We start from the raw sequence: 3,258 nt of genomic DNA, 5'->3' as shown, positions 1-3,258 counted from the left end.
CTGTGTTGGTGAAGGTGAGCTGGAAGGAGCCTCCTGGGTACTGAGGCTGGACGGAGCAGCTGATGGTGAAGTCGGAGCCCCGACGCACCAGAAACCCCTGCTGCTGGGCCTCGGAGACCCCGTTCATGGTAGAAGACACAGAGATGATTGGCTGAAGCAGCAGGTCTGTAAACACAGAGAGATGATGAATCCTTCTTCCTCTGTGAGAAGCTGAATGTTGTTTTCTTCTCATTTGTTTGTTCAAATAAATGAACGTTGATCAGTGAGGTGATCACACAACACAGAGAACTCCTACATTCATGTGTAATACAGAGGAGTCAGAGAGCAGAGGAGGAAACAGATTAACATCCTCAGCTGCCTTCAGATCAGACAGAAAACAGCTGATCAACATGTTAATAAGACATTCATACAACACTGCAGGCACAATAGTTTCCAACAGGAACAAGTAGTGAACACGACACTGACATTTCATCAGCTTTAAGTTGATATATTGAACTTGTTAGCAAACAGTTGCTTATTTGTTCAGGCAGCAAGCAACAACTATATTAATTAGTAATGTAGTTGTTGCTTGTAAGGTGGATGTGACTGAGCTGCTCAGGAGAACTGCAGGGTGTGTGAGTGAACCACAGCAGGTTGCTTAAAGCTGCAGATTGTCTCAGTTTGAAGCAATGAGCCTCCAGGAACAAGCTAACTTCTCTACCCTTTAGGATGCCGTCGTCCTGGATAAGTTTACAGTTCAGTGCAATGGAAACCAGCGACTATCACTGTGACAGAGGAGGGAAAATATTACTGTCATAGATGATGTCACTGATGGACTTACATATACACACACACACATACACACACACACACACACACATACACACACACACACACACACACACACAGACGCATACACATACACACACACACACAAACTCACACACACACTCACACACACACACACATACACACACACACACACACACACACACACAAACTCACACACACACACACACACACATACACACACACACACACACACATACACACACACACATACACACAGACACACACACACACACACACACACAAATACACACTGACTGCAACAGAGGAAGGAAAATATTATTGTCATAGATGATGTCACTGCTGTACTTACCTGAGCAGGTGAGCTCTATGATGGAGGAAGAGGAAACTGATGATGATACACAGTCCCTCAGTGTAGATCCAGACTGAACACAGTCAGGTTTGATCCACCATACAGGTCTGACTGAGGACTCCTTTCTGATTCTTATTGAAACAGCAGAGCCACAGTCCAGAACTCTGCAGATTACAGCTGCTTCCTTCATGGTCCAGTCAGAGTTACCCACTGGTCTCCACTCTTCCTGTTTCACCTCCAGTGTACCTGCACAGCGACTGGCTCCTCCCACCAACCTGACAGGCTCTGAACAGAAACAAGAGAGTCATCAGTAAAAGAATAAAGTGAGTTTCATTAGAACAGAAATGAAGCCAAATCAAAGCTGCAGCTCCTCTTCTACCTGAGCAGGTGAGTCCAACAGCTTTGCCAGGTGAGCAGGTGCTTCTAGCTGAGTCTGATCTTCCACAGTCCAGGAGAGCAGACTCATGGCCTCCACACTGGAACTCTTTGGTCCACATTGGAGCCTCCACTTCTCCATAGAGCGCCCCCTGGAGGACTGAAGGAGCCCCACAGCCGAGCTCCTTACAGACCACCTCTGCATCCTGCTGGTCAAAGTCAGCTTCACACACTGAGGACCACGACTGCTCAGACTTCACCTCCAGTCTGCCTGAACACCGTTTAGTCCCATTCACCAGCCTGACAGAGTCTGGAGAGAGAGAGGATCTAAAATTTAATACTGATCTTGTTTTTCATGTGCAAACGATTTTCACACACTCTCTGAGAGACACACGGACATGTTGGCTTCATCCCCACTCAGATTTTTTACTGTGGGGAAAAGCAGTTCACTGGTGCAGACCATCATATAAAGACTTAGAGCGCCAACTAGTGTTCACCATGCCAAATAACACCTGGACATTAATCATTACATACATAACAGATCTTTATTTACTACCTTATAATAAATATAATACATCTCAGGAGTAGGGCATTCATGACTTCTGCATTTTAATAATCAACTACTCCCAAAAAGTAGTCAACTAGTTGATTAATCACAGGAGATATATCATTTTTCACCCAATAATAATGATCAATGCTCATCAAAAAGCTCTCAAATACAATCTAACTAATGTAGGCGGGACCAACCTGGGGGTAGGTGAAATAGCAGAGTCCTGGATTGGCTCAGAGAGGCTGTTTACAAATGAGCCGCGATCTGATTGGACTAAACCCCCAGTAAGCTTGTCTGATCTGGAGATTCTGTTTGACTGCAGTAACAACGTGACTGCTTTCTTGCAGGAATAGCGGGAGTCTTTCCTTCTCTGAATACCTTAAATTGTGTTTATTTAACATGGCATCATGTAGAAAATGATTGTTCAAACAAATGTTCAACAACCAAAGTTATGTCCACGTTTGATCATCAATAGCCTTATATGATGCACCATGATTACATGCTCAAACAGTCTGAAATATAAGCAGCATTTCCTCTATAATTGTACGAGAACCCCTGCCAGGCCAAAAGTAATGTTTTAGTGCCAAAAATAATATCTGATATCCAGTCATTTGGAAATCAACAGCAACAAATATGATGGATAACTTATCAATAGACTGAGGTTGATTGAAGTCAAGCGTCTCTTTAATTCAAACAGAACATATGTTACAGACACAGAGAGTCCGCAGAGTCTCCGTGGAGAATTCTGAAGAAAAGAAATTCACTGGTGTATATTGACGGCCTTGATACCTTTGGGAGGCACCTTTAGTTGTTTATAGATTCCTACCAAACCTAGACAAAGCTTTACAGAGCTCTCCCTTCCACATGATATCCATATGACTTTGTCCCACTTTTACCCTTCGGGACCCTGCAGTCTAACATATATATATATAAGCATACATGGTACACAATGTACAGATTTCTCTCTCAAAATATAAAACATCTCAGGGTGTCCACTTCTGGAGCCCGACTGGCAAAACTTTTATTGCACTTACAGTAACGTAACAAGTAGTTAGTTGTCATCAACACACACACACACACACACACATACACACACACACACACACAAATACACACTGACTGCAACAGTGGAAGGAAAATATTACTGTCATAGATGATGTCACTGCTGTACTTACCTGAGCAGGTGAGCTCC

The sequence above is a fragment of the Thunnus albacares genome, chromosome 6 (genome assembly GCF_914725855.1).
Source record: "Thunnus albacares chromosome 6, fThuAlb1.1, whole genome shotgun sequence".
NCBI classification, from domain to species: domain Eukaryota; kingdom Metazoa; phylum Chordata; class Actinopteri; order Scombriformes; family Scombridae; genus Thunnus; species Thunnus albacares.
The sequence above is the reverse complement of the archived record's forward strand: the minus strand, read 5'-3'. Positions refer to the sequence as shown.